The sequence below is a fragment of the Myotis lucifugus genome, unplaced genomic scaffold (genome assembly GCF_000147115.1).
Source record: "Myotis lucifugus unplaced genomic scaffold, Myoluc2.0 scaffold_388, whole genome shotgun sequence".
NCBI lineage: Eukaryota > Metazoa > Chordata > Mammalia > Chiroptera > Vespertilionidae > Myotis > Myotis lucifugus.
The window spans coordinates 626338-648560 of NW_005871436.1; the positions used below are offsets into that span (position 1 = coordinate 626338).

Here is a 22223-nt window from a genome sequence, read left to right on the forward strand (position 1 = left end):
TTGGGCACTGGCCTCCTTTCTCTGTATCCCTCAAATGGTCGCTTTCAAAATTACAGACTGTGTTTATTCAGGACAGCCAATAAAAAACAACAACAAAAAAAACCCTCATGATGTTTGAAATGCAAGCAAACTTAAATTCCTTGCAGATACCTTCATGAGAGGGCTTTTCCTTCGGGCAAGTGGTGGTAATATTTGAAATAAACTAAACAGGACTAAAGGAGCATTGGAGTTTTACGAGCATTTCTATGACCTAATACTGTAAATTAGCCTTTAAACTGTGAGGAATTTTGAAACCACCATTACCCAGTGTCATGTGAGATGAATTGTTTGGGGATGTCGTCATTTTTAGCCAGCGCGGAGGGCCAGATACAGTCCACACTGTGGCCTGAGAAGAAAGGTGCTGTTCTTCCTCTTGTTTTTGTTTGTTTGTTTGTTGTCTTTTCGTTTTTCATGCTGTGGGAAACAGAGGTGGAGGGAGAACAAGCAGGAATCCGCGGAGAAGGTTTACCCTGCCCTTTCTCCTGCCGCTTCTGACGATCGGTAACAAAACAATATCTACGTCAGTGGATAAAAATCTCCCTAAAATATCCAGCCTCAGGCACGCTGAATAAAGTAGTCATCTTATTTCTGTGCATCCACATTTTTGCTGGCAAGTGATTACTTTTTATTTATTTTAATTTTAATTGATTAATTTTAAGTGTTTCTTTTTAAAATATTTATTTTCCATCACCATTTATCCCGACTATACCCTCTCTCACCTCCAGCGACACCTTCCCCGCAATCACCATACTGTTGTCTGTGTCCGTGAGTTCTTTCTTTTTTTTCTTTTTTGCTCAATCTCTCTACCACCCCACAACAAACCTCACCTCACCAGAGCTGTCTGCCTGCTCTCTCTCTCTGAGTCTGTCTCTATTTTGCTGTCAGTTCAGTTTGTTCATTAAATTCCACATATAAGTGAAATTATATGGTACTTGTCTTTCTATGACTGGCTTATTTCACTTAGCATAATGTTCTCCAGGTCCATCCATGCTGTCGAAAAGGGTAAAATTTTCTTCCTTTTTATGGCTGAATAGTATTCCATTATGTAAATGTACCATCGCTGTTTTATCCCCTCATCTACTGATGGGCTATTGGGCTGCTTCCAAATCTTGGCTATTGTAAATAATGCTGCATTGAACATAGGGGTGCATACATTCTTTCAAATTAGTGTTTTGGGTTTCTTCGTATAAATTCCCAGAAGTGGTATTGCTGGGTCATGAGACAGTTCCATTTTTAGGCCAATTAACTCTTAATTCATATGTTTTTTCCCTTGAAGGGTGGGGAAGAAAGAAGCAAAAAAAAAAATCTATCTCACTGCCTGTTTTAGTTTATATGTGAGATGATAAACCTCAAAAGGAGCATATTAATTAGGAGATTGTGACACCCCTTGGTTTGCTCACTGTCATTTGGTGCATCCTCCCAGGCCCAGTTCAAATGTCTCTTCTTGGAAAATCATTGCCAACTCTGTCCCCCACCTCCAGTGCCCCAAGGGAGCCACTGTTACCCTCCCTGACCACTATGCCCCCTTGTACTTAGTCTTTTGTCCTTGAAGTTGACCTTGTTGCTGTTGTATCTGGCTAGAACATGAACCAACTGAGCCAGCTGAGCTCAGGGTAACGCATCGTTCTAGCTCAGCACCCATAAGAGCATCTGGGTACTCACCTAGGGTCTGCTGGCTGACTGGATAATAAATAAATACACGATCCAGGAGCAGTCCTTGAGAACATTTAAAACCTGAATTTTTCATCCTCCCGAGTAAATTGACAACCCATCTACCAAAGTGCAGTGGAATTTGATGTGCTCAAGGAGTGCTATCTTTTGAGCAACTTTCTCTCCTCCATCCACTGCCCACGCCTGCCACTGGCCCTGCTGGGCGAGGATGGAGGAGAGGAGGCTGTGGTGGTAACATCTGAACTTGTGCCAAACCTCTGGGGTCCAGGCAGAGGCAGAGAGCAAGACAGGGACTCCTGCCCAGGAGCCTGTCCACTCAGCCAGGAAGGGGCGGGGCCTGTGCTGTGAGCAGCTCACTTAGCCTTCTTTCACTTCTTCTCCCACCAGCACCACTTTCAGAGGATGACCTCAGTGGAAAATGATTCCATAATACATGCCATTTAACTGTACTCAAACTGTCAATCAAGCAACACAAAGGAGAAACAAAATAACAAGTCCTGCCCCTTTCATGCTTCTTTAACAACCTTAGGTGCCCCCACCCCCACTCCAGGGGCTCCAGGAAATTCCTGTTTCTTAGGTTTCCTAGAATGAATAATTCTCTCCTAGACTCCAGAATCTTTGGGGACTAGCACGTCATGCATGTTTCTTTGTTTCCCATGGGGCCCAGGACAAGCACCAGGCAGGCACCAGCCTGTACCCTGCAAAATCAAAAGCTAGTGTTCAGGATTGCATTTTGGATAGAAGATGGCAGGTAGTGAGATTGCAGACGATGCTACTATTGTCTGGCTGAGGGGCCTGGGTGTAAATACCTCTGAGCTGATCACAGGGCCTAATCCCAGAAAGTCACCCCAGGGAGCTGGGGAAGGCCCTGTAGAGAGGTGGCCCTGCTGGGCAAAGGCTGTCTCTCAGGTGCTTGATGGACCCTGAAGAATGAATGAGCTTTACCCATAAAAAAGACCAAATTATTTGAACCAAGTGCCTGTTCTCTACTTTTTCCTAGATTCAAACACTCTAAAGCAGTGGTTCTCAACCTTCCTAATGCCGCGACCCTTTAATACAGTTCCTCATGTTGTGGTGACCCCCAACCATAAAATTATTTTCGTTGCTACTTCAAAACTGTAATTTTGCTACTGTTATGAATCGTAATGTAAATATCTGATATGCAGGACGTATTTTCATTGTTACAAATTGAACATAATTAAAACAGTGATTAATCACAAAAACAATATGCAATTATATAAGTGTTTTCTGATGGTCTTGGGCAACCCCTGTGAAAGGGTCGTTCGACCCCCAAAGGGGTTGCGACCCACAGGTTGAGAACCGCTGCTCTAAAGCATAAGGAAGAACATAAGGAATTGCCTTTTGGGTTTCCAAGGACACATTTTGCAATCAAAATTCCTGGAAGTCTGGGAATGTGGGCGGTTTTGCTAAAATCCTACCTGTTACCCTATAGCCACCTCCAGGGTGGAAAAAGACACCTCCAGGTTATGGGAACACAGCCTTGCCTTGCAGCTTCAGGAGGCATCGGAAGTGTCCTGACTCAGGCAATTTCCTTTCTGTGGAACCCCATGTGTGCACACAATAAGGGCTCATTTCCTCCTATTGGTTTTTGTTTGAATGGTTTCCTTTGGTAGGGGCTGTCTTCCGCTCTCATTTGCAGTTATCTAAATCCAGGCAGCCTTCTCAACTCAGAATTCGCTCTACCGGAGTCAGGCCCAACTCTGATGGCCTCACCCTCTCTCCTGCCTTCGATCAAACATTTAAGTATCTGGGGTTCCCAATCCAAGCAGGGCTAGTGTCAGGGTTCTCCATTGGCGTTTGCAGTGTGCACCTGTATTTCTGTGTGTGTGTGTGTGTGTGTGTGTGTGTGTGTGTGTGTGTGTCTGAGAGAGAGATGTGCATGCATTGTGTATCTTAGCACCTCAGTGCAGTTGTGGGCTACCAAACATCTTTGTTTTGCTTGCTTTAAATAGCATCAGTGTACTAGGCACACAATTGGATACTCTCTGAAAGGAGGGGATGAGCCTTTTGAAAATGGTTCACTACGGATTCAGATTTACAAATATACTTCGCTTTGGGAATCTTTGGGAACCTGCCTCAGTTGAAAGTCGACACTAAGATTTCTCTATCCCAGAGTATCATACATTTTTTTGTACTCTTTCTATTTTTAATTTTTTTTCAGTTTTCTGTTTTTATTTCTCCTTGTGTGCTGATCAAAGGGGCTCCACACCACACTTCTTTCCTCTTGCTGTGTGTGACCCAAATCTCCTGGCCTGGGGCACCGGCAAGCACCTAATTTGTGAAAACATCTCTGCTGTTGATGGGCTCTCACTGAGAAATAAAGGACAAAAGGACATGCGATACCGAGTCTTCTGACACAGGCAACTGGGTCACTACATCCAGGAAGGAAGGAACACGTGGTTGCAGGAAACACCTTGGCGCAATCCTTGCTTATTTATTCTCTAAGCAACAAAGGGCCCACCGTGCTTCAGGGGCTAGAGGGCCCGGACGGACTGGCAGATGTCAGGAGTGTTTTGGCCCCGGGGGAAATTCATTCATTCACTCATGCCTTCACTCACTCATTCGTTCATTTGTAAAGTTTAGGTTCAGGAGTTTGGTCCCAATGTGAGCCAGTTACCATGTGCATAAATGACCTAAAAATGGCCTGAGTGGTAACTGAATCAATTTTATCTGTGCCAAAACAGCTCAAGCCATGGTGGAGCTGGGTCAAGTGCTCCATTTTCACATGTGCACCGTATGAAACTTTCCAAATACAGCCCAGTCCTCCTGTTTTTAAAAGCACCTGCATTCAGTTTGGGTAACATGCTCCAGTGTCTTATAATTCCTACCATGAAATTATTTTGTAGAATAGAAAACCTTTTTGCATTTTATTGCAAAAACAGTAATGTTTTTGTGAATGATAACAAAACTTTAAAAAATTGCAGAAATAGTCATATTGAAGTCTATATTTTTTTTAGAATTGCTTAGAGCAGTGGTTCTCAACCTTCTGGCCCTTTAAATACAGTTCCTCATGTTGTGACCCAACCATAAAATTATTTTCGTTGCTATTCATCACTGTAATATTGCTACTGTTATGAATCGTAATGTAAATATCTGATATGCAGGATGGTCTTAGGCGACCCCTGTGAAAGGGTCGTTTGACCGCCAAAGGGGTCGCGACCCACAGGTTGAGAACCGCTGGCTTAGGGGTTTCATAGCATTTATTTGGGATTATTCCCCAATAACCTCATGTTCACCGAGAGAAATATATCCAAATATAATGTATGGAGTGTTTATTCTGTGCCGGATAGAACGTTTTTTACATAGGTGGTCTCATTTAATACTACTCAGCATCCAGAGAAGTGGGCATTAATACTCTCATTTACAGATGAGAGAACTGAGATTCACATGCATTTTAAAATTTTCCTGAGCCCAGCCGGCATAGTTGAGCATCAACCCATGAACCAAGAGGTCACGGTTTGATTCCCAGTCAGGGCACATGCCCGGGGGTTTGATCCCAGGTAGGGGGCATGCAGGAGGCAGCCAATCAATGATGTTTCTCTCACATTGATGTTTATCTCTCTATCTCTCCCTTCCTCCCTCTCTAAAAATCAATAAAAACATATTTTATAATTTGCCTGAAGTTGTGCATCTACTCTGTGGCAGAGCCAGAATTTGAACGCAGGGATTGAATTGTCTCTTAATCAGGAGACCAGCGCATGGTCTTCTGCCAGGCTCTCATTGCCACTATTCCAACTCAACATGCCCATGACTTGGCGCCTGCAAGTCTCAGCTTTAAACTGTGCTTACAGAATTATCTCCCTAAAGCAGTGTCTCACCCCATCATTCACCTGCTCACCAACATGGGGTGGTGCTCTGTGGCACTGGAACAAAGTTGGAAACCCGTAGTTTGGCATTCAGGGTCCTCCACCATGTTAGCTGTGCCCCCACAAGTACTTCCTCGACTCCACCCCATGCTCCAGAGAAAACTGCATGGGCGCTTCTCAAGTGCATGCATCGCAGTCTCACCCTTCCTTCCCAGGCCATCTTAGAGGCGGTCTCCTCCAGGGAGCCTTCCCTGCTTCACCTGGACTGCAGTAATCTATTGCCAGGGAACCTTATAACTCTCTTGTGGCATGAATCACCTTTCCCATGGTGATTATTTATACATCTATCTGTTTTAATAAAGCAAACATTCCATGAAAGGAAATGAAGAAAATTTAAGACAATTCACACAGTATTCCTTTTTTCTGCAATTTTTTTTTTCACCAAGAAAACTTCACTAAGTAGAACACACAGGGAGAGATTAAATTAACAATGATCAGGCCCTTCCCATTGACATGGGGCTCTTGCTGGGTGCGGGACACTTCCAGTACATTGTTTCACCAAATGTTCACAAAAATCCCGGGACCTACCATCTTGATTTGTGCCAACCAGAAGATCAAAGTTCCGGGTGATTTGGTAACTTTCATTCATCTTAAGTAGGGGAGCTCAGGATTCAGATCCGTGTTGATGACCTGCAAGCTTTGGGTTCTTGTTACCCTAACCTGCCCTCATTGATCTTTTGAGACCTGCACTCACTTGGCCTACACAGATGCCACAATCTAGGGTTACCCAGCAAGAAAGGGCAAAGAGCATTGTCATCTGCGGTCCCCAGATTGTTCCTTCCTTCTGCTAGTCCTGATTGCCAAATTGGATTTAACAAACACACACACACAAAAACCCCATACCCTTTAAGCAAAACTTTCATGTGTTTGTAAAACATAAAAACATGAAGAGTATAGGAGATGTGCTCTACACAATGACAAAGTAGCATTGCTACTATTATAATCATTACTAGAGGCTCAATGCACGAAATTTGTGCAAGGGCCTTGCCCCTCCTTCCCCCTACCATCCAGGCTGGGGGCCTCTGCCACCTCTGCTGTGGCCCCCATCCTCTGGGGCTTTGTCCAGAAGGAAGGACGCCTGGTCTAATTAGCATATTATGCTTTTATTATTATAGATTATCATCCTTATTTAACAGTGATGATTTCCTTTCTTGGATTTGAAGCATTGACTTCCCATTGGCCCAGGAGTCGGATGTCACGGTGTTTCATCGTTCTCCTTATTAGTGGGACTGCAGCCTCACCCAGGACCCAGAGGTCAGGAGAGGAACAGAGAAGGGTGGGGAAGGCATGAATGAGAACTGGAGGAGGATCTGGGGGAACCTTTCAACGAGCTTTTCCGTTATCGTAAAGTAGACGGTGCTAGATAGTCAGCTATGTTTTAAAAACTTTATTAAAGACAGAAAAGCAAATGGATCCTAAGTGTCCAGCTCACTGGATTTTTACAAAGTGAACTCATCTGTGCAACCCACACCCAGACTGAGACATAACCTATTACCAGGACCCTGGAAGCCGCCTCGAGTTCCGTTTCAGTCTTTCCCTCCCTTCCCCAAAGAGTGGCCCCTCTCCCTAACTAGCTACTACGGCTAACTAGCTGGCTACCTTTTAAACTAACCCGTTGGCTGTCCTGCCCAGGAAAGCACGTGTTCTTCGAGAAGCCTTTTCTGGCAGCAATTGCCATTTCAAAGAAGAAGGAAAAAAGTGTGTGTGAGGGAGTAATTTTGTGTGTAGGAGAAAAGTGTTTCTAATTTCCAATCCTGAAAATGTGCAGGGAAGAAGGAAGATGTGAAGGAGGGAAATAAGTCAGTAAATGCAGCCTCGCTCTGCTTCCCCCATTAGGCGCTGGCAGGCGGCCAGCACATGCCATTTTGAGAAGGGGAGTGAACAGAACCGCCTTCTCTACCTGCCTCAGCTTCGGCCAGAGCAGGTCGGCTCCGATTCCCCGAGCCCTCAAACATGTGGAGAGGTTGGTGGTTATTCTTTAATAGCACAGCATTCACTAGAAGCCTGATATTGTATTGAACATATGGTTTTGATTTTTTTTTCCTGTTTTTAAGCAGTGAGCAAGATGGAGAGTGTCACAAACCTAACTCCAGGATTTGCTGGGTTCTGCCAAACTGTAACTGGAAACTAACTCCCATGCCGCGGCCCCTCCTGCTTTAGCAGCTTCGGGGGGCCCAGGGGGAACCGCTGAGGGACAGGGACTAAAACGCAACTGCACTGAAGCTCTAAGAGAGGGACTCCGTACTGCTGGCCTGACAAAGCTCACAGGCCTTGTTGCTTTTCCGTGACTTTCTGCGCTAATTATCAAGCTGGAAGGAAGAGATCCGAACATCAAATAACAACTCACAGATGCAGAACAATGAACTCCAGACACAACTTGTATCTGGATAAAGGGACTCACAGTAACTCGGGTGCCCACAGTGTTTTAGACAGCAGCATTCTCCAGCTTCACATCTTGGGCTATTGGCCATCAGTGCTTCCAAAAGTTACCATTCCTCTCAGTTCCTTTTCCTGATCAATTATTTAGTGTGGTCTGGGTTACATAACATAAATTTTACCCTGAGCAAGAAAAAAAAATGCATGCTTCCTAGTGGTCAGCTAGAAAATGTGTGGTTTTAATTGGAAAAGCAAATTTTCAGCATGTCAAGGAATGCTGGCTGGGGTTTGTAGGACATTAGTAAAACTAGCAGGAAAGGGAGGAGGGGGGAGGCAGAGTTGGTGATACAGTTGGGGCTTGGGGATCTTTGAGTTAAATATCCACCTGGGAATTTTCCTAAGAAAAACTGGAGGGCTTGTCTCAGCTCAGGTTTGCAAGCCTTAGAATAGGCTTTCTGCGGCTGTCTGGAAATGAAAACCTGGCCAGCTGGTCGGGAAATGGTTTCCCAGCCCTTCCGCGCCCTTCCTTTGTTTGCTCAGGGTGTCCCTGAGTGGGCCTGGGAGGAACCCGCGGAGAAATCCTTCCTGGTTTGTTCCTCTCTGAGGAAGGAGGGCAGGTTAGTGCAGCCTGCTGCTGACCGGAGCTGGGATTAATTAGTTCCTTCGGTGACCCTGGCATCTCCTGATGGCTGAGTGCGCTCTAAGAGGTTGAGGACTGTGCTGGGAGCCACAGAGAAACTCAGGAGGACTCAGAGCCACTACTGAAATACCACCATTTGTTGAGCCAAAAACCAAAACCAAAACAAAAGAAAACCAAAAACATGTAATTTACTTCTCAAAATTGTTTTAGTGTGGCATTCTACTTGTGTGAAGATTATCGACTTACCTATCATTTATCTATCTAACTACCTATCTATATCTGTATACATGCTAATCTATATCTATAGTTATCTATCTATGTAGATATATGTCTAAATTTCTATCTCTATCTGTATATATAAATATTAATCTATATCTATAACCATCTATATCTACATCTAAATCCATGTGTCTACACTGTATTAATCTATATCTATGACTATCTGTGTGTGTGTGTGTGTGTGTGTGTGTGTGTGTGTGTGTGTGTGTGTATGCTATATATATCTATCAATCAGCCTATGGGTAGCTTTGCAAGTCATTGCCCAGCATCTTGCCAAAGATTTCCAGAGGTGCCTCAAGCCTATTGTTGGGAGTGAAGATAATTTTAAAGCATCCTATACAGTTGTCTGTCTGTCTCCCCACCTTACCACCATCAATCAGCTTTCCCCTGCCCCTCCCCCCCCCCCCACACACACGGTGCTCAGAGCTGGGGGAAAAGGAAGAGCCCACCCCTTTCTCTCATACAGCTAGTTCAAGACCCAAGTATAATAGTGATATGGGTCAACAATGTGACAACACTGCCAGAAAAACTCAGTGTCGTATGTTGCTTAATAGAAGCACTATATCCTGAATAAGGAAGGTGCCAGCTGCTCCTATAAGAGGCTTGGTTGGGGTCATTAGAGATATGAGGGGTTCACCTGCTAGAGAGGCATTGGACTTGGTAAGAGTCACCTCAGAGGCCTGAACAAGGGCTGAGTAGTGCAGGTCATGGGGACTCACATTTGATTTCAACACAAGGAAAAACTTTATAGCAAAATGTTATGTTTATAAGTGTTCTCGTTAGTGATTGTCCAGTCAATAGAGGTGGTCCAGTAGCAATTAGAAACCACTTGTCGCCCAGCCGGTGTAGCCCAGTGATTGAATGTTGACCTATGAACCAGGAAGGTAATGGTTCGATTCCCGGTCAGGGCACATGCCTGGGTTGCAGGCTCCACACCCAGTATGGGGCGTGCAGAAGGCAGCCAATCAATGATTCTCTCTCATCATTGATATTCTTATCTCTCTCTCCCTCTCCCTTCCTCTCTGACATCATAAAAATATATTTTTAAAAACGAAAAGAAATTGCTTGTCAGGGCTACGGTAGAGGGTAAACATGAACAAGGCTAGACAAGTGCTCCGCTCCTTCCAACGTGGGATTCCCTTCTGATTTTCATTTTATGTTTGTGGGTGTTTTTGGCTTTATTGTTATTGTTGACACTATTACAGATGCCCCCATTTCCCCCTTTGCCCACCTCCACCCAGCCCCGCCCTCCTTCCTCTGGCCATCACCACACTGTTGTATTTGTGGGTTTTGTTGGTTGGGGGATCTCAGAAGGGAGGGGCTATCAGAATCCCTTGTGGTGTGCAAAGTTCCTCTGCTGGCTCTGCTGTGTGCCCCACAGCTCCCGGGATCTGACACCCAGCGCCCAGAGGAACAAAGACGCCCTGGGCACAGCAGGTCACGGGAAGGAAAGAGTTAAAAAGACCTGCCTCTGCAGGTCCCAGCAGCCCCAGAGGCAGGCAGCCCCTTTGATCCTGCCTCTTAATTGCAGCCTGGCTGCAACAGGGAACTTTAAAGAAAAGAAACAGGGGAACTCTAGAGATAGGGCTTGTTTTGTTTCCTGAGGGGATGGTCTTTGTGGTGGCTGCCAGGAAGCTGATACTTTAGGGTTCAAATGATGGGCTTCCTAAGGGGGCAAATAAATAATCCTTTCTATCAGCTAAGAGGCAGGTGTGAATACAGCTAAGAGGCAGGTGTGAATACAACCCAGAAACGCCTGGTATCTATGTGTGCCATTTAGTAGAGATGCCAAGTAGGCCTTGGCCGAGAGAACAGAACCTGTGGGAGGAGACCCTGGGTGAGTGCAGGAGCCAGCAGAGTGAGGGAAAGAGAGTCTCGTAGATGTAGACGCAGGTGAGGGAACGACGACATGCCCTTGTGAGAATGGGTGACCCGGGGGAGAGAACACAGCCCTGCACCTGACGAGGGAAGTTGATGGAGAAGACAAGGGATTCCTAAGAATTCTCATAGAGGGTAGCAGAGCCACGTCAACACAACCCATCTGACTCTTGTGCAGGACTCGCCCTTGAAAATGAGCTTTGGCATACGCTCTCTATCTGAGGTGTCCATAAGATACCAAGGTCTTTAAGCCTCTTCCAGCGCGCACACAGGAAGGGGATTCAAGAGTAAGGAGAAGGCCAACCAGTCATCATGGGGATGATGCTCTAGCCAACCCTGGCCATTTACCAAGTCCTGTTGTGAGCAGGACTCCTAGTTAAAACTGAACTCATGCCTGTGCTGTAGGCCAGTAATTGCTTGTTTGTGTTCTATTTAACTATTTAGTGAGTTCTGCTAACAGTGCGGACAAAGGCGGGAGAAGGCTTTCTAAAGCAAACCCCTTTGGTGCTGCAACCCCCAAGTACAGGTCTGGAAGTTTAGAGACCACCGACTGGGGTTTCACCCCTGGCTCTGTCGCTTGTTCATGTGTGACCTTGGCCAGTAACTCAGCCTCCTTGGACTTTATTTTCTTTGTAAAAGGGTTTAACTCAGTTGCTGTACATAAAGCTCTCAGCAGAGGGCTTGGCACCTAGTAGGCACTCAATAAACCCAATAAACACTTGCTCCCTTTCATTCCTAAAAGGTTATTTGTAAAATCAAAATGCATAAAAATATTGGCCATTTGTGTGTGGCCTAAGTGGGCATCTGGGCAGTGAAGACTTCCTTTAAATCAGTTTAGCTGGACTCCTGGCTCTGGGGAAGAGGGGGCCTCCCGGGGGACATAGAGGGGAATGAAGCACTCCAGGGGGGGAAGACAGGTGGACACAAAGCAAGAGGTAAGACTTCTCATTGTCTTTACATTGCAAGACTTTAAAACTAGAATGTTTATACTAATGCAATTTAATTGCATACAACACTTGCTCTTACTCTTCATATTTGGAGATAATGAGGGGAGAATTGTATTATCTATATTTTAAGGGAAACATGAGTTTGTTTGACTTCCCTGAACTCACCCACGGAGGGTGTGGACTGAAGTAGGCGCGTCAGACTCGCAGGCTCCAGTTCTGACCACTGTCTACAGAAAAAAAAAATCTAAAGCTGATTTTGAACATATGTATTTCATAGGGGGGAAATAAATCTCTGGGACAGACATGTAAAGAAACACACTAGCTTTCTCTGGAGGCGGTAAGCAAATCCCTTGAGCAATTGGTCGAGAGTATGTGTCCACAGAGAAGACCGCCATCGCAGGCATGGAGAGGCACCCACAGACCGGCTGTCTGCAGCCACAGACAGCTTGGAACTGCTAAGTCCCTCCCTTCACGCCCTGGACTACAGAAGCTTTGTTGCAAGGCTCCTGGGATCAGTGACGTCAAGCTTAGCTCCACTCCCAGCCTGAGCAGCTTGAATAGGCCTCCAGTGTTGAGGAGGTAGGTCCTGGCCCCCAGCCTTAGGGAGCACTCCTTTGAAACCATCTCAAACCCAGGGGGCTGCCGCCATCTACATTTATACTAGCAGAGCCACCGTTGTGTTCTAGCCTCTCGATGAGCGGCACCTCCATCAGCGGGGAGCTTGCTCGAAATGCAGAATCTTGGCCCCACTCCAGATCTACTAAATCAGAATCAACATTTTTAATTAGATCCCCAAGTGATTTGCTGTGCACCTGAGTCTGAGAAGTGCTGCTCTGGTTTAGTCACAGTATGTGGTATGAGGTCTTCCACCATGTGCACACTGAGGACTTTCTCATTTTCTTCAGAGCTGTCCTTATGGCTGCGTTCAACTGAGATGTACGAGGTCCAGGAATAAATGAAGCCTTAGGTCTTTGAGAATAAGATGACTAGTGTCCAGTTATATCTCCAGTCACTCTGGAATCACTGCCCTCACTGATTACACCCCCAAAATTCATATTTTGAAGCACAGTTGCAGAAGTCTTGATAACCATTGTTTTTAAATGCTTTCTTTTGGTTAATAGTGAAGATTTACTATGTAAAATGTCAACTATCTGTAAGAAAGATACAGTTACCAAGTTCTCCTTATGCAGCTAACATTCTGTGTCTCTAACCAATATATGGCACTTAACAGTCTTGCTTGCTCACTTTTTGATTGACAGTTTGGCTCTTGTGTGGGCATTTGTTTTCCTGATCCTTTGCCAGCTCATATTCTCTTCTAGGCCCCAGCAGTCTTCCCCAAGGCTCATCCTTGGTTATCAGCCTGTCTCCTTTCATGTCATCTTCTAATGGGAGGTAGGGAGTACCCATGTCCTCAACAATGACTTCAACACAGATGTGTCTCCATTTACATTTGCAGCCTGGTGTCTAAGCTGTTCTCCATTCCCACATGGTCAAGTGTCTATGGGCTATCCCACTTGGATGACCATATCATTAGGTAAAGACACCATTACCAGAACTCAGAACTCATCTTCACCCTCCCTTCCCTGACCCCATTTCCTCTGATTGGTCCCTTTTTCTATCTACCTCCCATTTTTTGGTCAATATTTCTCCTGCTAGAAACTCCAATGTTGTTTAGACTCTTCTAAGCTCTTATAGCTTCTATTATTTTTCCTTCAGGACAGTTTTGCCATCCTCATATAACCACTTGAATCCAACTCCTTCCCGCATCATGCCTGGAATATTTCTAAAGGTTTCTGGCTAGAGGCATCTCTTGTTACAAATCTTCTAACCTCGAACCTTATCTTAGAAGTCTTATCTTACTCCTTATAAGGCATTAGATGTGATGTTGCCTGTAATGAATTTAAACTCCTCCATGTGGCTCTCCACGTCTTCCACATTCTGACTTCCCTTATTCTATCCAACCTTATTTCTTACTACTGACCAACATTTAATCCCTACTCTCCAAAGTCAAGATCCTCATTGGCCCCTACATCATATCATGCTGTTCTTCCTTCTCAAGGTGACCTTCATTTCTGATTTTGACTCCTGTACTCTCCAAACCATTTTTGATCAAATCCCCCCTAATTAGAAAAACTACTTTTGAGCAAGAACAATCTTATCAGGCTACTTACTTATTTACAAATGTTATTATTGCATAACAATACTAATACTTTACATACATCATCAAACATACAAGAAAGTTGACATTTTAAAAGAATGAGCTAAGTCACATATAAGATATAAGTTCAACTATTTCTTTTCATTGCCTAGAGAATGATCTTGCCCTCGGCTTGGGGGTGTAGGTATCCCATCTTAGAAAACCTGATCTCTAGACAAAATAGATCCATTCAGAGGTAGAGGAAGTAGCTCTCCCTCCATGAAGTCTTATCTGCTTCTCCATTCTGCCCAGAGTTCTACTTTCCTGAACTCCCAGAGCATTTAAAATTACAAGTAGTAAACCACTGATATAATGTAATACTTTTTAGTTGATTAATTGAAGCATACATCTAGGGAGCCAGAAATTTAAAGATTGAGAAAATAATCCAATATCTTAATTAAAAAACACTACTGTCTTCCCAAAATCGCTCGGTTTGGGCTCCACTCCAGTCTGCAACATCCATTACAAGAAAACTCCAAGTCAGACTGCAGCGTCATTTCACTTAGAGGCAGTTTTGAGGACTAACTTTTCTACTTTTTAGCGAGTGAGATTTTTCACACATACATTTAACCTCACTAAAATTCCGCTTTTATTTAATTTATAAAATGGGGGCCAGAAGGGAATCGTGTGACCATTAAAAGAGACAAGTATAAAACTAAAATGATATGTGATAAAAAAAAACAACCATTATTGTTATTATTACACCAGGTATTTATGTATTAGAATGTAAACTATATAAAGTACATCTGGAATTTCTAAAGTCATTGACCTCCTACTTCCACCTTTAGCTTTTATTTCCTCCTGCAAGTGAATTATTTTTATTTTCTCAATTTTATTTGCTCAGCTGATAACAGAATGTCACCTAACTGTAGAACTCAGAGGCATGACTGGACCCGAGTTTAAATCCTGGTTCTGCCAAGTATTAGCCGTGGGATCATGGGTGCGTTACAGAATCTTTCCGAATTCTCTTCTCCTATTGGCCTACATTAACTTTGTGGGGATAGTGATAACTTCATGGGGTTCCCCTAAGGTTCAATTTACATGAGCTATGTGTATAAAGCTTCTAGTTCATAATGCATGCCACTAAAATATTAAATTCCCCCTGTACCCTCACCCCTTTAGCAGGCTTAAGAGAACTCAATGAGCCAAACCGGTTTGTTTGGCTCAGTGGATAGAGCGTCAGCCTCCAGACTGAAAAGTCCCAGGTTCGATTCCAGTCAAGGGCATGTACCTTGGTTGCGGGCACATCCCCAGTAGGAGGTGTGCAGGAGGCAGCTGGTCGATGTTTCTCTCTCATCGATGTTTCTAACTCTCTATCCCTCTCCCTTCCTCTCTGTAAAAAAATCAATAAAATATATTTTTTAAAAAAGAGAGAACTCAATGAGATTCTCTCATGAGCAAATGGAATATTTTGAATTTTGGTGCCATTGTTGACTTTGATTTTTCCCCACCCTGCAGGCCATTTGACAACCATTAATGAATTTTACATTCTAGAAACACCTCCCTGCCATCCACAGCCAAACTCACCTTGCTACTGTGTGGCTGGGATGGGGTGTGAAGCCAGGATAGGTTTTGTCCCCTGATGCCGCCTGGGCGATCAGAGCTGAGGAAGTGAAGCCAATCAACTTCTCCCCTTGCTCTGCCTCGGCTTCTAGGCTGCCTACTGTACTAGTTATAAATGGACTTGTTGTCCAAGAAAGCATTTGGGGACAGGAAATGGTGGCACGCACACATGTACCAGGGACATTTCTAAGTTTTTTTTGTTCTTCAAGTTTAAAGGTAATTCAGCACTAAAAAAAAAATGAATAAACGTTTTAAAATCCAATTTATAACTCCTCTCCTCCAGGAGTTTTGTCTAGTGCACAAGAGGGCTCTAATGCTAGGCCCCTGGTTTCTTACTCCTCTGTTTGAACTGTTAATTGAGATAATGTCTGTGAAAGCCCTTTGTAAAGAGTAAGGAGCTACACATATGTTAATTACCCTTCTGGAGACACTGGTGTGCTGACCTATTCTTATCTTGTTTGTAAGTATCTTGTTCCCCAGCGATTGTGGATTGCAAACTATTTAGGACCGGGGACCTGGGGTATTTCCCTTGTTTCTTGCCTCCTCCCTCTGTCTTCTGAGGTGGCTTGCCACCCCCAAAGCTCTTCTACAGCAACCAGCTTGCTGTAAATGCTCACAAATCATAGAAGCTGCCCATCTGTCGGCCAAGACCCAGAGCTGAAAAGAATTCTTCAAGCTTGTTAGTTACATCAGGTCTCTTCTAGCTCTCCCCCAAACTGGGTCCCTTACCTTGCAGCTTACCCATACCTAAAGACCTAAAGAATGCATACTAATTTTGATGTTAGGGTAAAAAATGGGGGGGGGGGGACTTAAGAGGAAAATAGATTTTTTTACTTGTAATGATTTTTTTCCTTTATTGATTAAGGTATTACATATGTGTCCTTATCCCTTCATTGCTCCCCCAGTTCCCCACTCATGCCCTCACCCCCCTGGTGTCTGTGTCCATTGGTTAGGCTTATATGCATTTAAGGAGGGGGGAAAGGGGTGGTGGAAAGTTAATCCTCCGGGGTCAGGAGTCAGATTTCCTTACTGGGATTGGAGGGGTGAGATAATTGCATTAGGGTCTTCCCAGACACCCCGAGGCTCAGCAGTGTGGGAGAGGGTCTAGGATTTCCTTTTGTTGACTGGTGGTTACGGCTTTTTAGTTGATGTGCCCATGCTCCCCAGTCACTTTGGGGCTAAATATCAACTTGCTGAGACTGGGTGGTGGCTCTCAGCAGCCTTATATATTGGATTTTTAGGGAGACATATCATTCTCATATGTCTACTGCTCATCTTACATCTTTCTATGTTATCTAAACAGCATTTATGCTGAGAAATAGAATGGAGGTGAAGAAAGTACATATAGATATTTAAAACTCAAAATTCCTTCTCTTATTCTCCTCCAACCACCAAAATTATCTCAAGCGTACAATTAGTGCCTGATTGTTATCAATGTTAAATTAACATTAGTCGGTAAAGTTATTATTAAAATCTTTGAAACTTACAATTTGTCGTCATTTCTTTCTTGTCCTTTATTTTTCCCACACACACAATCAGGTATTGGGTGATTGACTTGTTCTAACCAAGCAGCAAAAGCCAGACAACCCAAGAGGTGTTTAATAAACACTTGTTGACTGATGGATAGAATATACCGACAGAGGATCTCCCGGACAATGCACTCTTTGTCAGAGCATGAAGGTAAATCAGTGGATCCACTTTTATTACCAAGAGTTCTTGCCATATTGAGGAGAGCAGGGCAGCTGGAAACTCGTCCATCAACCCTGTGACTCAGGCTCACAAAAGAAACCCTCGGGGCCTTACCTATCACAGGTATTTTCACTCTCAGCAGCAGAGATGGGACTAACTGGGCTAAACAATGCTGAGCAGCTGGAGGCAGACCCAGCCATGACACCACCCAGGACTCCTTCCTACGAATATCACCAGAGCCGCAACTAACAGTTTGCACACATTAAAAAAAAACAAACCCTGAGCTGAGTAAAAGGCAGCAAAACAGTGTTGTAAGTCATCTGCAAAGCCCACCTGAGTCTTCCTGCCTTATTCTTTTTTTTTAATATATATTTTATTGATTTTTTACAGAGAGGAAGGGAGAGAGATAGAGAGTTAGAAACATCAATGGGAGAGAAACATCGATCAGCTGCCTCCTGCACACCCCCTACTGGGGATGTGCCTGCAACCAAGGTACATGCCCTTGACCGGAATCGAACCTGGGACCATTCAGTCCCCAGGCCAATGCTCTATCCACTGAGCCAAACCAATTAGGGCAAGCCTTATTCTTCAGAGAGAAACCAAAGCAGGAAATAGCAAGTTTTGGGCTCCACACAGCAGGGAGCAACTATAGCCATCAGGTTCAGCCAACCATTCCAGAAAGAATGCCGGGCACGTGACACCTCTCCTTCTCCTTACAGCCACTTCTTGCTTTCCTTGCTGGGCCTTTGGGTTGGACCTCCCGCAGATTTTGTGAAATGAGCTGAGTGACCTTTCCTCTGCTCTGCTCTGCTCTGCCCCTGGGGTCCATGCCCTCCAGGCCTGACTTTGGATCCATAGCTTTCCCTAGACTTTGCTACTGACCGTGCCAGCTGTCTGGTACCATTGTACCTGGGAATCTGAAAGGTCCCCAAACTATGTTTTCAACAATCAACATGCCAGCAGTTACACCAACCTTCCCATTAATCAGAATCCTTTGCCCCTTGCAGTGTTACCAACCCACTTCTCTGCTCATAATATATTTTGTCCTTTTGAGAAATGAAAAATGTAAACAAATCAATATGCCTTCCTTCCAGAAGAGAAAACGCATGCAAGATTGAGCCTCGTCAGTCTACCATAAAGAATTCTCCTAAGCTCCATATCCAAATCCTCTTCTCCCAATTCTTGCTTGGGATCTTGAGTACCTGATCTTGAATTTCTGTGGCGCTCCCTGAGCACGGGACTGGCTGGTAGCCATGTGATATTGATTTGTTTTCACCATAGCAACAGCAAATTACAACAACTAGCAGAGAGAAGGCAGGCTGTTAACCGGTAAAGCTGCATAACCAGTATAGTTTGCAAGCATATTTTCCTCCTTTCCTCTTATTTGCTCTCTTCTTCATTCTACTTTCACAAATTTAATGCAAAAGTCAAAGCAAAAAAATAGCACTAAATGCTTTGAGGCACTACAAAGCCTAAGTCTGAAATAGTCTGGTGCACACAGCTCCTGGTATATTACATTAGATCGATGGAGAAAATGCAAGCAGCCAAGCTCTGATTTCCTTGCAAATTTTATCTGTTAGTCTAAGAATAAATATTCCCTAGAAAATGTACATGAGCACAAAGTAGAGGGAAGGGTTTTGTATATATGTCTATATATTGTAATACCCTAAGACATTTACCAATAATGTTTATCCCTTTGTACTTGAAATAGCTCATTGTGCCAAGAGACAAACAACTTTTTTTTTTTGGTTGATACAAAGTCAAGGCCTCTCAAAATGCTAGAATTCTGAGGCGAAGCGTAGCAAGTATTACTCAATTGTGTTGAGAGAAGAAACAGTGAAGGTGGGCGCTTGCTCAAGGCTACATAAGCAGTTCAGTCCGAAAGAGGATACAAACTAGAACCGGGAACTCCGAGAACTGCAATCTGTTCTAATGGAAATCCTTTCTAGCCACCCCCCTGATGTCTGCAAGCCACCCCCTGATGTCTGCCCGACCCCGGATTAACACTTGCAGTATTGGACTGCCCTTCCTTTGGTCCTCTCTGCACCACGACCTTCTGCTCTTTAAATAAAAACAGCAATTCCCACCATCACAACCGGCTGTGAGCTTGGTGGCATAACCTGGGTCCTGAATAGTGGCTGGGGGTGGTGGGGGGGTGGGGAGTGGGAACCGGGCCATCGGGATGGTGGCAGTGCTGGGCTGCACCAAAGGGCAGTTGGGCCGCGTTCCGCTACCCACTGCCTCTTGCCAGTGCAGCCAGAACCCTGCAGAGAACCTGCTCTCACGCACCCGGTCCAAGGCAGGTAGGAGAAGATGTCCTGTTTATGCGGGAGATCGGTTCAGGGTTTAGAAAGGACGGGCTAAAATATGAAGACATAACTCAAGACCTGCCAAGGGGGAGTTAGAATGTTCCTGGCCAGGACATAAAGAAACACTCCCCTCCACCAGCCTGAATAAAAGAACACACAGCAGAAATAGTTGGGGGATGACGTCAGAAGTTCTGGGCTAGTGTCCTGCACTTCTCCTTGAAAGTAAAAACAGTGGGTCTAGAAGAATCTATCTACGTGGCATTGCCCTTAATGAAACGAGTGCTTCCACGGGTTCTCGTAAAACACTCAGGAAAACTGGAGAAACTTCATCTTATCTAAAGATTATAAGCACGTCCTCCTTTTTTTTTGTTGTTGTTACTTTTTATTATCTCCCCACATGCACCTATGACTCAATTAGCAAATTGCTTTCCACTGAACCTTTGTCTTTTAAAAGGATAGCAACGCTTCTGGAAGAGCTCTCAGGGTGGTGGTGGTGGTGGGCAGGCAAGTCGGATTTTTTTCTTCGCTCCAGTGCTTGCTAACTATTCTAAAAATGTTACACATTTATTGTAAACACATGCTTCTGAGGCCTAACAAAAAGGCACAGTTTCCTCATGCCTGGCAGAAATTGAAAACGGAAAAGGGCAGAAAGAATCCTTTTACAAATATATCCTCCCCTTGTCTTGGGCCAAGCGTGTTATAAATAAATCTTCTCCATTATTTCTCGGTGCTGTTTCTCGGCAAGAAAGTTGATATGGTTCGGCAGAGTGAAAACACAGCTTTAAAAGCTAGCTGCCCTCATTAAATTATTCTGCTGGCTGTGTGTTCTCATTAAAAATGCATAAAGATCAGATAATTGCAGTAAGCATTATTAACCCAGCTTTACTTTTGAATATAATGTTCCACTTTTAAGCTGGAGACAAAGGCTCCGACATGCCAGGAAAAGAAGTGTAAACATTGAACTACAGTATCCAAAACTTGTCAGAAAGCTACCTCTTGCTAGCTTGTTAAAAATGTGCCTTTGAAACCAAATGAAAGCTGTGGCATTAGCGAGCTAGGTGGATCCCTAATTTCTAACAAATAAATATATTTGGGGGCTAAACATTCAACCAATGATTATTTAGATGAAGTGTTCCCCCTCCCCCCTTAATTACAAGTCTATTTTCACATCATAGGATCCGTGTAAACTTTATTTATTCAGGAGCTAACTATGGCAGTATGAAATTTCCTATAACAACAACAAAAAAGAATGCTCTCAAGAATTCATTTTTGTGTGTGTGTCGAACAACAAATGGATCTAGTCTTTGAATAAAAACTCGTTTTATGCCACACTGCCAAACAGGCGGCATAGATTCAAGCTTTGCCATTTCTTTTTCTCAAATCAAAATGTTACGTAAAACTCCAGGGTCCCCTGCAAGTATTACATTCGAATCAGTGGAATCCAGTTTCCCTGGCTCCCCGAAGCCACACACACGGAATGCAGCATACTGCAGCAAACTCTTTAAACATTCCAAAAAAAAAAAAAAGAAGAAGAAGGAGAAGAAGAAGAGGTGGTGTGGGGGGTGATTCTCCTACCTTGTTTAGCTCTGCCTCTCCTTCCCTTTTACAGTAATCCCAGGAACATCTGGCAGAATCCAGCGGCCCAGGCTTCTCCCCGGCATCCTGAGGAAGAAATTTCCATGTAAATAGTTCCCCTTCCCTGTTTATTGTACTCTGAGCGCCGTCTGCCTTCGCTGGAAAATTTTGCCTTCAGATGATGAAGCAAAGACAGTCTAAACTCTGTTGCTGTAAGCTGCAGCCCTCCCTTCCCACAAATCCCTCCCAGCTGTAGGCAGCCAATCCCCAGCCAGTTCGTCAGCCCTACTCGTCTGAAACTGGCCCTAATAGGATGACTGACACAGCAACACAGCACTTGCAGTGTGTGAAAACAGTGCATCCATACTGATGAAAGAGGAATTTCCCTCTCAGAAGAAAGCAATCATAGCACCCAGACAAAGTGGCACATAATTGGCAGAGCAGAGAGAGGGGTAGCTCGAGAAAACACCCTTGAAGACAGCCAGCCCAAAGCGTGTGGCTGCCCTGGGAATACTTTGAAAAGACAAAACTCCGCAGATCCCAAAGAAATCCAGGTTGCACATGAAACTGAAGTCATGATCCCATTTGACAAAGCTTATGTTTTTAAAAGGAAAAAACAATTCGATGTCTGCCATGGAAAATTAGTACCTTACAAAACATTTACACATGATTTCCATTAGCGAGGGAGAATGTGTTAGCCCAAGTGCATATTCAAAGTCAAAACATGCGTATACCCTCACACACAGCTTTCCTGTACAACATCTGTTATTGCAGTGGTTAATTACTGTAGCCCATATATCTTTCATCTAAGTTTTCAGACCACTGGAGACTTTAAATAGGGAATTCTGAACAATGAAATTGATATCTACACACTACCCTTTTGTGTTCCTGGCAGGCACCCCTGAGATGATTGCGTGTGCCTTAACCGAACCTTAAGGTTTTGTATTAAGAGAGAGGAAACATTGAGGTGGGCGCTTGCTCAAGGCTATATAAGCAGTTCAGGTCAATGCCTTAGGTATCACTTGATAAATTATTTGCATTGGCTCATATCGTCATTAATGAAGCAGTAACTGCACAAAGGTGTTTACTGCTGAACACTCATGGCAAATGAGGCACCATCAGGTGCCACTCCACAAAGGACATTCTAGAAGTGCTGAAGTTCCCTGAGATGAA

At 44.2% G+C, this 22223-nt stretch overlaps 1 protein-coding gene across 6 annotated transcripts in view; it reads right to left on the reverse strand.

Moving 5' to 3' along the window:
* MBNL2 (muscleblind like splicing regulator 2) overlaps positions 1-21262 on the reverse strand; it is a 158918-nt gene extending 137656 nt beyond the window's left edge. For 3 of the 6 annotated variants that reach the window (XM_023743410.1, XM_006101947.3, XM_006101948.3), the window contains exon 1: positions 21051-21261. The gene's annotated coding sequence lies outside the window, so the exon portion shown is untranslated. Of the gene's footprint in view, positions 1-21050 lie in introns of all 6 variants that reach the window. The other 3 variants (XM_006101950.3, XM_023743411.1, XM_006101946.3) reach the window with 2 other exon arrangements.
* Positions 21263-22223: the final 961 nt, after the last annotated feature.